This window comes from Eptesicus fuscus, chromosome 7 (genome assembly GCF_027574615.1).
Source record: "Eptesicus fuscus isolate TK198812 chromosome 7, DD_ASM_mEF_20220401, whole genome shotgun sequence".
NCBI lineage: Eukaryota > Metazoa > Chordata > Mammalia > Chiroptera > Vespertilionidae > Eptesicus > Eptesicus fuscus.
Genome location: NC_072479.1, coordinates 83,791,441 through 83,804,039, shown reverse-complemented (window position 1 = coordinate 83,804,039; position 12,599 = coordinate 83,791,441). Strand labels below are relative to the sequence as shown.

General features: G+C 45.7%; 1 protein-coding gene across 2 annotated transcripts in view; it reads right to left on the bottom strand.

Moving 5' to 3' along the window:
• DUSP16 (dual specificity phosphatase 16) overlaps positions 1-12,599 on the bottom strand; it is a 93,232-nt gene that overhangs the window by 72,233 nt on the left and 8,400 nt on the right. The window contains exon 1 of one of the 2 annotated variants that reach the window (XM_054719265.1): positions 4,880-5,138. The exons of the other annotated variant lie outside the window; for it this stretch is intronic. The gene's annotated coding sequence lies outside the window, so the exon portion shown is untranslated. Of the gene's footprint in view, positions 1-4,879; positions 5,139-12,599 lie in introns of those variants that run through there. 2 annotated transcript variants of the gene reach the window in all.

Genomic DNA, 12,599 nt, shown 5'->3' with positions numbered 1-12,599 from the left:
CCTATTTTTCCCATCTGGTAATAAAGCTGAATAGCTTACTTATGCTCTCTGTACAACTTTTTGTTTCCTGTGCTGTCATACAAGGTACCATCAAAACAAACTCTCCTTGGAATTTGGCTTCACATTATAACACTACTAGAGGCCCGGTGCACGACCTTTGTGCACTTGGGACGGAGGGGGATGTCCCTCAGCCCGGCCTGCGCCCTCTCACAGTCTGGGACCCCTCAGGGGATGTCCGACTGCTGGCTTAGGCCTGCTCCCCGCGGGGTCCTTAGCGCTGCCATGGAGGTGGGAGAGGCTCCCGCCACACCACTGCACTCGCCAGCCTGGCTTCTGGCTGAGCGGCGCTCCCATTGTGGGAGCGCACTGACCACCACGGGGCAGCTCCTGTGTTGAGCATCTGCCCAAGGTGGTCAATGTGCGTCATAGGGACCAGTCATTCCACAGTTCGGTCGATTTGCATATTAGGGTTTTATTATATAGGATTGTGACACTGATCCTTAATGGAGAATCTAACCTAAATATACAGCCCAGTACATCACAATCCTAAGTAAATTATAAACAATGATATTAACCTCATGCAAAAACTTGAGACTTCTAGCAAATGGCAGCAAAAAAAAAATGTACATAAATTGTTTATGAGGAATTAAAAACTCAGAGCTTATGTGCTTCAATCTAAAAAAAATTATGTAGGTTTCATTTTTAAAAATTGGTTAAAGATGAAGTTAATGTGTAGACTTTTATTCAAATTGGTTTGGATGGCAATAAATATTAAGTTATATCGCTAACATTATTTATCAGGATATGATGGGCAAATAGATTATTCACAGAGTAAGTGGGACTGCAACTAGCCCTCTATAATTTCCTGACCCTGATTATCTTCACAAAACATCACCACTTGACATTAGATTTTCCATGTAATGCTTACTTGTTTGCTGTCCTCCCATCTTCTCCCACTAGAAAGTAAGTTCCATAAGGGCAAAAAAAATTGTCCTTTTTCCACTCTCTGCCCAGTTCCTAGAACAGTGGCTGGCACATAATAGATAAATCTGCTCAATGAAGAAATGAATGAATGGCCTCCTTCTTTGACCTCCCCACTTCCTTTCCTCCATACACATGTTAACGATCCTTTAAAACTGGGGTCAAATTCTATTATCTCTATGAAGATTACCTCCCCTAATCCTCCCATCTCCTCCTTTATACCAAGAATTTGGCACTTCCCTGCTGTCTGATAATTGTTTTATCTTTGCATATTTACATACCTCCATTAAAATTCTTATAATCCTCTCCTTATTAAAGGTATGGACCCATTCCTCCAACTTTTGGTGTCCACCTCAGTACATGTAAATAGTAAACCACTTATAAGTGTTTGCTTGATTGATTTATATCTGTAGTTAATTTAGAAATACTAGTAAATTAATAGTTTCAACTTTTTATAACCTATCCCTCCCTTAACGCAATTAAAACTGCAATGGGTCCCCCTGTATTTTAAATTTGTCTTTGGCAATTTCAAGTTTTACATGCTCATATAATTATAACTTATGCTCATAATTTATTTTTTTCCATCCTTCCTCCCCCCAAATTAAAATGTTTATGAAACAAAAAATCTTGTGACTTTTTGGTGATATCTAACCCCAATCAAGAAAGAGATGAAGTTTCATTACTCTCTTCTTGTTGCTGAGGTACAGGAGGGTATTTTTCCCTTTATGCCTTTTTCCTTTCGTGCCAAGGTATATTCTATTTCCTTCTTTACTGACCATACCCCTTGGAAACCTTTTATATATTTTTTTTACCTGTCTTTGGTAATCTCCTTAGATACTTCTTTTTGAGCCACTCCTGCTCCCTCCAATCATTTATTTGATTAAATTTCAAAGTCCCTCCTAGTCTGCATGATAATGGCCTTTTCTTAAAGCCTGAGCCTGCTTCTTTAAATTCGGCAACCTTTTATGAACCTCATCCCTTCACATGGCCAACCTTTGATTACCAGGGCTAATGAAATGTACAAAAATATCAGATTACCTACAACACACACACACACACACACACACTCACAATCAAGAAAAAAATGACATCTGGCTTTGGAATATGTCATATGTGCCTTTGGGCAAGATTTAATTTATTAATTATGTTTTTACTTAAGCCAACATTATTAACATTTTCTTTTATGATGGTGGATATCTGCTTTGGTTTTAAATCTTGATGTAGTTAATTAAAAAAAAAAAACATCAAGTATCAACTGTGATTTTTTCCTATGAAGCCCTTTCAACTAGTTTTTTCAATCTGTTAAAATCTGTCATAAAATCTGGTTTCTGTTTTCCCTGATTTATCTTCTCCCCTTTCTTGGGATTCTGATCCAAATCAGCTTTCCTATGTTAATTTACTTCTTCAATTTAAAGTGTTATTTGCTTGCAAATGAATGCAAAGCATTTTTAAAATATTAAATGTCCAGGGAAATTTTTAGTCCAAATAACACATGATAGAAAACAACACTTTTTTTTTTTTTTAGATATTCCAGGAAAAGTTGGGTTTCTAAGATAAATTGCACTGGTAATTCCAGCAAATTATATTTAGTAGGATATTATGATTGGTTGAAAAATGAATATTGGACAGCTATGTAAGTCAACTTCATCAATACTTAATCCCATAGACTATGGAATTAAATTCCCAATATAGACATTTGTAGAAAATAACATCAAAACAAACTCACACATCAACCCTGGCCCTCTGTCCCCAGCCTAAACTCTGAACCCACCTCAGACCTCATCTCTGCTTCACTTCTACACATAAGTTTTAAATGTGTAAGAAACAGAACTGAGTTGACAGGATCTTCTCTTTGTGGCCCCTTTTCAGTTACTGACATTAAGCTTTTGGCCAGAGACCCCTCATCCTCAAGTTTACATGACTGTTTTCACTTTACAGGTACTCCTCTAAATGTAGGTTTTATAGTGATAGTGCTTGAACTGACTTTTTCATACACTAGCCACCATATTACCAGCAGAATTAAGAGTAAATTCATTTTTAATTTTCTCCCATGTGGAACTTGGATAAGTACAAATTATTTTACCTAAAAGCCAACTTTTGGGCTGGTGGAATTTAGCCCAAATTCTTACATAAGATGTTAAATATTACCATCACCCCAAATTTTTTAACAGGAATCTCCCACAGTCCTCAAACGCAGTAAATTCTATAACTTTTTTAAAAAATTCTTTTCACAGTGCCTAGTCACATGTTGACTAAAATACCTACATAGACCTGTAAGTTCTCAGTTTTTCAACTTACTTCTCCAGGTTGCTGCCTTCACCAAACACAGAACTCCACAAAAAGTCTCAAAATTATGGTCTCCCAAGCTGGGTGTCCACCAAATACACATGATTCTCAAGGGAAAGTAAATTAAAAGGTAACTCAACTGGTAAGAATTCTTTTCTTCTTTTAAAAATTGACCTTAACTTTTAAAAATCTCTTTTCTTGATGGAGTTCAAAATAGTATCAATCCTTTGAACAAACAGTTGTCACCTATGGGCACTTCCAATCAGCCCCATAAAGAGGCATTTTTCTGACAGCCCAAGTACCCCAAACAGTAGTCATCAGGTCTTCCGTGGGTGGTAAATTTCACGCACACACAGAGAGAGAGAGAGAGAGAGAGAGAGAGAGAGAGAGAGAGAGAGAGAGAGAAACATACCTGGTCATTTCCTAAACAGGTTTGATAGGTTTGGTTCACTTGTAAGAGCAGAGTGTTTACTTACAGTCTTTTAAAGCACAAGTGGCAGCCAGAACACTGGGTAAATAAAAACTTGAGTTTTTAAAACCCTGCATCTCAACTCACTTCCCCTTGGTTCCAGGGGGCCGGCACGCAGCACAGCCCACGGCGGATGAGATTATGCAACAGGTTTTCCCTCTCCACTGGATTCATCCCCGGCTGGTCTGGTCGGAGGTGTGCTTTCTCCCAACAATGTGACACCGTGACTTGGGGGCCTTTGCAGCTCACGTTTCATCATCTGTGAGAGCACTCTGCACTCCCCATGCACCTTTAAGATCTACCCGTGTTTCCTCCAGTTAGCTACGTGTGTGTGTGTGTGTGTGTGTGTGTGTGTGTGTGTGTGTGTGTGTTTTAGAAAATAAACCCCCGTGTTGCCTAAATATTTTCCTCCCTGGTGTTTTATTACATGAAACCACACATGATAAACAGATCTTCGGTTGTCTCCCCGGGTTTTTGTGGGTGTTTTTTTTTTTTTCCTTTTCTCGTGTTTTAGCACTAGTGTGAATAAAGAAGTCACTGGCCCACGGGGTCCCCCAACGTCATGACTCGGGCCCTCGTAGGAGAAACGGGGTTGTTGGCGGGTCGGTTCGGCTGAAGAAAGCAACGCCGTCACCACCCAGGTGGCCTCGCTGCTCACCCCGAAGGCGAACCGGGGATAATGGGAACAGGCCGGCCGGGCCCCCCCACCCGGGCCCCCCCACCCCCACCCCCCGGGCAGGCGTGTTGTGCAACAGGCGCGCCTGGAAGTGAGCAGCTTCGCCCGCGAAAAGTCCCGCGTCCCGCGCGGGCGGCTCCTCGCGGCCGGACCCGGCGGCCCGGCCCGCACCGCACCGAGCGAGACCCCGCGCCGGCCGGCCGCCCGCCCCCTTCCCGCTCGGGCCGGCCCCCAGCCGGGCCTACACCCCCTCACCCACCCTCCACCCCCCACCCCCGCTTCCAACGCTCGGGTGGCTCGGGCCGCGGTCGCCCCCACCCTGCCTTCCGAAAAGGTGGCGCGAACGCCGGGCAGGCAGAGCCGGCGGGGCGAGCGGCGGAGGTCCACGCTGGCCCGCGCGGCGGGCGCCCCGAGCCCGAACCCCTCCCCGCCCGCACAGCCCGCGCGGCCGGCCCGAGGCCACTTACTTTTGGGGCCGCCGACCTCCCGACTCCCTCCGGGGGGAAACGAAAGTTGTCACGGCGTCTCCCCCTCGGTCCCCCCTCGCCGCCCGGACCTGCGAGGCGCCGCCGCGGAGCCCGGCGGGCGGCAGCGCTCCCGCTCGCGTCCGTCCGTCCCGTCGCGCTGTCCTCGTCTTCTGTTCACTATATTATCTTCTCCTTCTCTGAGGGGTGGGCGGGGGCGGGAGGCTTAGGCAGAAAAGAGACGTTTGCAAGTTTTCTTCACACACACACCCCCCCCCCAAGTCAGCCTTGAAAAAAACAAGGTTGAAAGGGGTGAAGAAGTTGGGGAGGTGAAGGTGGGGGCCGCGTGGGGGACGTGGAGGCAGGGGGGAGGGAGAGGTGATGATAATCGTTTAAAAACTGTCTAAAAGGCCCCCCCCCAAAAAAAAAAAAAAAAAACAGTGATACACAGAAAGAGGGGGGAAAAGGCGGGGTGGGGGGGCGGGGAGGGGGGCTGGGGGAAAAGAGAAAGAGTCGCTGGTCAGGAAACTTCAAGCGCGGATGAGGTCATTGGTTTAAAAATAAAGAGATGGCGTCACTTGAAACCAATCCCAGTGAATGAACTCAGCGGAGCCCGGGGGAAAGGAGGAGACAGGCGAGGGCAGGGCGGTGGGCGCCGGGCGGGGCCGCGCGCCGCCCCCCCCGCCCGCCCGCCCGCCCATCCCGCGGCCGCCCGAGCCCCCGCGCGCGCGGGGAGGGTCGGGTCACGTTCCGCCGCCGAGTTCGGCGACTCCGAAGCAGGTTCCGCTGGCGCCGCTGGGCGGAGCCGGGCGGCCCCGAGGAGGCGGCCGCGCGCCCTTCCCCCTGACGCGCCCGCGCGCCCGCCGCCCCCCGAGCTCCCCGGAGCCGCGACCCCCCGGGTCCGCGCCCTGGCCGCGCGCACTCAGCGCTGCGCCCCAACAGGTATTTTTCGAGGGTTTCCTCCCCCCCACCCCCCCTGCCGCCCCAGGACCCAGCGCTTTTCCTCCTGCTTGGGCTCTTTCCAGCGGCCTCACCAGCGTGAAGAAACGCAAACAATGATTTGGGAGGATTACAGTCACTCTTTTAAAAAAGTCTGGCGAATCCAAACTGCAGGGCACTTGCCCTGGGTTAGGGACGAGGAGTTGCAGGTACTTGGAAGAAAAATCAGCGCTAGTGTTGTCAGGCGGTCAGCTCTCTGTTATGTTTGTCGTTGAATGCACCCTCCTCCCCCCCCCCCCCCCCCACTCCCCATGAATGTTCCCAACATTATTTTACTTGGCTTATATTTTCTTATACTTATTTATATTTACAACTTGAAAGAGCCTGGGCAGCCCAAAAAATATCTCCTTAAAAATGTTTTCTCCATGGGACCGTGCAGAATCGTCTTTAAATCAGACCAGAAGTTCACTGCCTCTTGAGGTGCCAGACCCTGTGGTTTAGCTCCTCTGCCCTTTGTGCATTTTCTTATTTGGATTAATTACAATAGCTTTGTTTTGAGACACATTGCACACTTTGAAAAAACTGGAGACCTGAGGTGGTGACAAACCAGGACGTGGAATCACTGAATAGGACAATCAGAGCTTTATTCTAGCTGTTCTTGGAGCATTTGAGCATGAAGCTGCTTCTACTGAGAAGTACTCACGTGGATATCACATAACAAAGATGTGATTAATGACGGAAAAGCACACTGAGAACGGGCGGCTCGAGCCAGAATTTGTGTGTAGGAATAATCTAGCTCCTAAAATATTCCATTTGCAATGCACTACATTTGGGACGTTGGTCCCTAAAGGCATCTTTCATGTGGAATGTCCATGTGGACACTGCCTAAGGGACTTTTTTTTTTTTTTTTAATTGGCTCAAGAACAGAGAACCAGGTTTGGGGTGGTTTAGGAAGATAAAACAGGTCTCCATCCGTCTTTTCTGCCTTTAAGTCCTGCAACTCACACGCACTGGCTCTGATTGGTAATCATTGAAGGTTAGTATTGGGGTGAGCCTCTGGGAACTTCCAGCCCAACTTCTAGAGGAGAAAAAGGATCCCATCTGGAAATGGGAGACCACGGAGCACTTCACCTAGTAAAAAAGCCTGAGGGCCATGCATGGAGAGCCCGCATTCTACTGCCTTTGACCTCTAAGACTCCGGCTAAGGGGAAGCAATCTCTCCCGCGGCTCCCTGTCCTCTGGTGGCCAGCGGGTGTTACTGCAGCTTCCATGGGCTTATCTGAGCTCAAGTAAACCTCTAAAAATCTAACCATAGACCTGCTGGTTTTAGAACAGTTTTGAAGGGGTAGTTGGAAAGGATCTGCATCTCAAGTCTGCTTAGTTGGAGGAGCTGGGATTTGGGGAAAGGGAGGAAAAGAGAGAGAATCCTTGTCCTAGAGGCAGAGAGCATTGATCTCGCCTGGTTGGAAGGCTCCGTGAGAATTTATGGAGTACCCTTTCAGGGGTCCTCAAACTTTTTAAACAGGGGGCCAGTTCACTGTCCCTCAGACCGTTGGAGGGCTGGACTATAGTTTAAAAACAAAACTATGAACAAATTCCTATGCACACTGCTAAGTCGGCTGCTAAGCAGGACAGGCAGTGGCGGCAAAAACACCCGGCGGGCCGGATAAATGTCCTCGCGGGCCGTAGTTTGAGGACCCCTGCATGCTGCAGCCTCAGTAGCCTTACTCTACTGACACATCTTAAAACCTCTCTCCCCTTTCTACATCTATACAACAATTAAATTGGAGTGCCTTCCTTGTGTTGTGATGCTATGATAACTATTACAGGAGCCTTCCTGGAGTATATCACCTAATTAAGAAAACAAGATATAGACTAAAACTAGCCTGGCCGACGTGGCTCAGTGATTGAGCGTCGACCTATGAACCAGAAGGTCATAGTTCGATTCCCGGTCAGGGCACATCCCCAGTGTGGGTGGGGGTGGGGTGGGGGCTTCCCCGATCCCCCGTGTGGGGTATGCAGGAGGCAGCTGATCAATGATCTCTCTCATCATTGATGTTTTTATCTCTCTCCTCCCTTCCTCGCTGAAATCAATAAAAATATTTTTTAAAAATAGACTACAACTAATATAAGACTAAGTGAGTGAATGGTGTACAATATTGGTTAAAAGAATCCAACGAAGAAAGGAAGTAATATGGGGCTTGTCAGGGAATGCATTTGCTGAAGAACGCTTTGACCTCTTCCTTGAAGTGTAGTTAAGAGTTAACTTGGGGTGAAAGGGCTCAGTGGAGGGACTATTCTGGAGGGAAAATGGCAGAGCAAAGGCATGAGGTGGCATGAATAAGGTGGATTCAGATGAGGGACGAGTAGATCCTTCTAATAGCAGTGGAGATTTGTGTGTGGCAATGGAGAATTTGGGTTAAATTTAAGAGATTTACTAGTAGAAGCACATTATGGAGGTCCTTGAATATTAGGATAAATAGATTGTTCCTAATCCCAGGTTAACAATGAACAAGTTTAATTCACTAAAGAGTACATTTCTCCTTGTTCTACTAAAGGAGCTTCTGTATATGCTAACAACAAATATATGGGAACAGAAATTAAAAGCGCAATACTATTTACAATTGCCCCAAAGAATATGATATACTTGAATATAAATCTAACAGGCCATATACAAGATCTATATGCTGAAAATTATAAAATACTAGAGGTCCAGTGCACAAATTCGTGCACCTTGAAAGGAACTGTGGGCCGTGAGGCTGTGGTGGGCACAGGGGTGGGTCTCAGCCCATTCTCCACGCCCCTGCCCAGCCCCTCCCGCCCAGGTCCCCTGTCTGCTGGCAGCCCCACTCCCGCCGGCCCCGCTCGCACCCACTGATGGCGCAGAGCGATTGGGGCCAGCGCTGTCAGCAAGTGTGAGTGGCAGCGGCTGCTGCCCCAATCACCCATCAGGAGCAGGGGGAGGTGAAGAAGCCCTCAGGGACGATCGGGAACGGTGCCAGGCACCAGCAGTGGGTGCAAGCAGTGGCTTTGGCTCAAGCTGCGGGTGCGAGCGGGGCCGTCGCTGGGAGTGGGTGCAAGAGGCAGCTGCCAGCCCCGATCGCCCCTCAGGAGCAGGGGTAGGTGGAGAAGCCCTGAGGGGCAATCGGGGCCGGCAGCCACCACTTGCACTCGCTGATGGCACCGAGCAATCGGGGTCAGCACTAGGCGCCGGCAGCAGGTGCGAATGGTGGCTCAGGTGTGAGGTCCAGGCAGGACCGTGGTGCGTGGGAGCAAAGAATTTTCAGTAACCACCAGAGGCTCTCCCCAATGACAGCGACCGGTGCCCCGCCTTGGTCTGGCGCCCCTGCTCACCTGCTCCACCATCCCGCTGCAGCCGACACCCACCATGTTTTGTGCTCTGCCGCCTGCTGCCCACACCCGCTATGTTCCGCGTGCCCCCTGGTGGTCAGTGCATGTCATAGCGACTGGTTATTTGGTTGTTCTGCCATTTGGTCTATTTGCATATTAGGGTTTTATATACTAGTATACAGATAGCGCAGCCGGCATGGCTCAGTGGTTGAGCATGGACCTATGAACCAGGAGGTCATGGTTTGATTCCCATCAGGGCATATGCCCAGGTTTTAGGCTAAAACCCCAGTGTGGGTTGTGCAGGAGGCAGCCAATGATTCTCTCTCATCATGGATGTTTCTATCTCTCTCTCCCTCTCCTTCCTCTCTGAAATCAATAAAAATATTTTTTAAAAAGAAACTTATAAAATACAGATGAAAGAAATTAAAGAAGACCCAAATAACTGAAGCAATATATTATATTCATGGATTGGAAGAAGCAATATAGTAATAATGTCAATTCTTCCAAAATTGATCTATAGGTGAACACAATTTTCTATCAAAATCCCAGCAAGGTTTTTCCTAGGCATAGACAAGCTTGTTTAACCTAAATGTTTAAAGGGACAAGTGAGTGCTAAACTCTCCAAAGGCAGACATTGTTCTTATCCTTAGGCACCAGCAGAGCAAGGGCTCCAAGGTCTTAAATCAGATAATTAAATCTACAAAGGAGATGTTTTCTATCTCTCCCTCTCCTTCCTCTCTGAAATCAATAAAAATATATTTTAAGAAAAGAGAGAGTTTTAATAATATTCTATAAATATGTACTTAAGTTAGCAGCTCCCTTTTCCAATAGGAAGGAATCATTTTTGATCATTTAGTTTATCCTAGGGATCACTTTAATGTCCCCAAATCAAATGTTCTTAGCCTAGGATTCAGGTATCCCTAGAGAATACATAATTGGCTTCAGAGGGTCTAGGGACTCCTTAAAAAGTTGTGCATATATGCTTATGTGTATTTTCCTGTAGGTCCCTAGCTTTCAACAGATTTTCAAAGGGTTTTGTTACACGCAAAATAATTATGACCTACTTTACATTTAAGTTTTGGCTGTGGTTTTTTGGATGGTAGTTGCTGCTATTGTCCTAGGGCTCATGGCACCATACAAATGAATCCAAAGTTCTGGAAAGAGGCAAGTTCTACCTCAAAGAGGTGACACTGTTGGAGGAGAGCAGTCCATATTTGCAACAGAGTAGGAGGTAATGTTCTAATAGTTTGCCTCCAAAGGAACTTCATGGAAGAAAAATTTTACCTACGTAACGTGAGAACTAGACAATACCTAAGACATTACCTGGTACCATCCCACTCATTTTATATATAGGAAAGTGAAGGTCCAGAGAGGTTAAATGGCTTGCCCAAGGATGCACAGCTAGTTAGGGACTAAACTGGGATTAGAAATGGGTCCTCCAACTCTCATCTGCACTCCCCATCTAAAGTTTTACAAAGAAACTGAACTAAATATAGTCCTTAAACTCTAATAGGAAGTGTGTTTAATGCATTCATTTAAATAAAGACATACTCATTCTTAAGGAAATGGAAGAGGTAAAGGGGTTCAAAGACATGAAATCCAAGCTCAGAAAAAGATGAGAAACCTCAATGTCAACTTAAGACGTACAACCAAGAGAGAGTAAATATCAATAACACTCTGTTATCAACGTATAGCTGATCTTTCTGTGGCAACTATGTAAATTGACACAATAAGTTATAAACACTAGGTGATTTTTCACTTACCAATTTAGCAAAGATTGTTAAAATAGTTAATCCCAGGATTGGGTCAAGAGTGAAGAAACGGGCCTTCTTATTACCACAGGTCAGAGTATGAATTGGTATATGTGTTCTGCAGGGCAATCTGGCAGTATGTTTTAAAAATAGACACCCAGCAATTCCACTTTGAGAATTTATCTTAAGGAAATAATAGTACTATTTTTCAAAGACATATAAAGAAGGATATTAATCATAATTTAAACGAGTAGCTAACATTTATTGAAAATTAATCACTTAATCCTCACAACTGTTATTCCCTCCATTTTACAGTTAACATGCTCAAGGTTGCACAGTAAATGGAAGGGCTGGGATCTGAATAGCCTGTACTACACACCTAAGTGGAATCAAGGTCATAGAGGCCTTCTAAGCTATGCCAAAGGAGTCAGGCTTTAAAGACTTAAGGTAAGGGATGGGGGAGCCACTGAATGATTTTAAGTAGGAGAAATGACAGGATCAGATCTGCATTTTGCTATATAAAGAATGGTTTGGTGGGGAGGACATAAAGCAAGATAAGAGACACTTGTATAAGTTAGAGAATTAAATATAAATAAAGGCAGATTCAAAAGATATTAAAAAACTAGAGTCAAAAGGCTCTGGTGACCAGTTAGATCTGAGCTGTTAAGGGGGAAGGTAGTATCAAGATTGGCTGACTCCTAGGTTTCTATCTTGAGCTAATGGGTGAATAATGGTGCTGGTTGGTATGGCAATTGGAGAGGTGGGAAGTTGAATTTTTTAAAAAATATATTTTTATTGATTTCAGAGAGGAAGGGAGAGGGAGAGATAGAAACATCAATGATGAGAGAGAATCATTGATTGGTTGCCTCCTGCACACCCCCTACTGGGGATCGAGCCCGCAACCCAGGCATGTGCTCTTGACCAAAGTTGAACCCAGGACCCTTCAGTCCGCAGGCCCACGCTCTATCCATTGAGCAAAACCAGCTAGGGCAGGAAGTTGAATTTTAAGCATGTTGACTTCAAGGTGCCTGCGGAATCTCTCAGGCAAGCATGTCAAACTCGCAACCAGCGGGCGAGGCATGCGGTCTGGCGGCTGCGAGTTTGACATGCTTGTGAGGAATAGACCATTGCATCTATGTATCTGAAGCTCACGGACCGTGTTTAGCCAGGAGATGAAGATTTGGGATCCCTTTGGCATATTTAGTTGTAGTTATGGCCAGGGGATGAGATCATGCATCTTTTTACTCAAAAGAAAGGTGTTGGGAATCAAGGGAATACTGATATTTCAGGAAGAGAAGCCTACAGGGAGGCTGAGAAGGAGAAACCAGAAAAGCAGTGGACATTGCTGTTACAGAAAGCCAAGAAAAGAGAGTTGCAAGCAAGAAAGAGCATATTTCCAGTGAGTTAATGCTCAGAGAAGCCCCATTAGATAGATTAAAAAGACTTTCTTTGATTTAGCAATAGTGACTGTGGAGAGAATGGTTTAATTGACAACAATCTTGCTTCAGTGAGTTGAAAAGGGTAATAAGAAGGAAGAAAATGGAAACAGTAGAATAAAAACTACTCTTTCAAAAAGCTTGACTGTTAAGAGGAGGGAAAATAAGGATAATACCTAGCTACAGACAGATGTAGGACATTTAAACCCTACAGAGATCCTAATGTCCTGATAACCAGACTGTTTG